This window comes from Galeopterus variegatus, unplaced genomic scaffold, assembly GCF_000696425.1.
Source record: "Galeopterus variegatus unplaced genomic scaffold, G_variegatus-3.0.2 Scaffold10591, whole genome shotgun sequence".
Lineage (NCBI taxonomy): Eukaryota > Metazoa > Chordata > Mammalia > Dermoptera > Cynocephalidae > Galeopterus > Galeopterus variegatus.
In genome coordinates, this window is record NW_007736702.1 from 690 (window position 1) to 2,409 (window position 1,720).

The window sequence follows — 1,720 nt, forward strand, 5'->3', positions numbered from 1 at the left end:
TAGAGGCGGTGGTCACACAGCATTGCTAATGTAATTAACTCCATGCAATTGTATGTTTAAAAATGTTTAAAATGGCTAACCTTATGTTACATATATTTTACCACAATAAAAAAAAAAAGTGTTACATATATTTTACAATAAAAAAATAAAACTCCCAAGGATTAGATGAGATCCTGTGTATAAAGATGCATAGCCCATGTGCTGCTCCCAATCCACGGGAGCTATTAATATTAGTAACAATAAAAAAAGAGAGAGAGAGAGAGAGAAAAATGAAGAGTGGCACATGAAGAATGATCATATTTTTGTAAAAGAAAATGATATATTTTGTTTATGCCCAAGGAAAAGTGCCTGGAAGGACATGCATCAATCTAACAGCTGTTGACTTCTGGAATGGGATGAAGGGACTTTTTACTTTCTTTGCTTAAATGTATTTGAATTTTTTTCTTTTTCTTTTTTTTACAATGAGCATAAATTATGTTACAGTTTGTAAAAAGGCAAACACAAAAGCTTTCCTAGTCTCTGCCATTTCACCCTGGTTCTCCCTACACAAACTCTGGCTGGAGGCTTGCCCTAAGCTCAGTTTCCATCTAAGCATCTTTAGGGAGGGTCATCTCTGGTCTCTAAGATCCCTCCCAGCTTGGAGATAGGGTGGTTTCATGTTTCCAGCTTTGACACTAGCCAGTTTCAGCCAGCAAACATTTTCTGAGGACATGGCTCTTGCCTCAAGATGCTCATGGTCCTGTGGTAGTGGGAGACCCAAAGTGCTTCAGGGGCCCAGAGCAATGACTTCTGCCGGACCTGATGACTGGTACAGCCTGCCTTGCATGGGACATAAAGGATGAGAAAGATTTCAACTGGAAGAAAAGAGAGGGCTCAGGTATTCTAGGCAGGGGGAAGATTCCTACAAAAGGGAATGTGTTAAGAACAACAATATGCTTACCATTCTCTGTTTGGGATCCTAATAGTCTAAGTGCTCTGATTCTAACATTACATGCACGGCTTTTATCCTCCTCCAGAGGAAGCTCCTGCAAACAGAAAGGCTGTGGTGTGTCACCGTTAGCCTGTGTCGGGTGTTGGTGAAGAGGCATGAGGGCCTGTGCCAAGAGTAGGATGGGTTGGCTTTGTAAACAGGAGCCACCGTCATTTCTAGCCTGGTTGTGCCCACACAGTAACAGCTGCTGCCATGCTGCCTGTATGGTGTCATAAGTCCCTTCTCCCTTCCTATCCTCACCATAATATTTTCCCCACCTACTTGTCACAGTGCCTGAAATCCCACCGTAAGGTACTCTTTGGGATCCTATTATATGAAGGTGCCTTAAAAAGTTCATGGAAAAATAGAATTAAAAGATGACATGAATCTTTCTATGAACTTTTTGAATACCATTTATAAATGTGCATAAGTCAGGAGGGGGAGACATCTCAAATCATAAGCTAGTTACCCTGAGGAACACAGGAGGGTAAATTCTAACGGAGGAATGAAAGGGGTGGGGGCGCGCATTCCAGGAGTGTGACAGAAGGAGGGTGACAGAGGGAGGGTGACAGAGGGAGGGTGAAGAGGGTTGGGTACTATCAGGCAAACTCCAGGAAGTTGCCTCAGGCTAGAACCTTAGGCCAGCAGCTGCCCCAGAACTCAGGGCCACCCATCCCTCTTGCTGAGCCAATGAGGAATGGAGACCCTTCAGGAGGAGAGGAAGGGAGCTATCCAGAATCACTGGTGAGT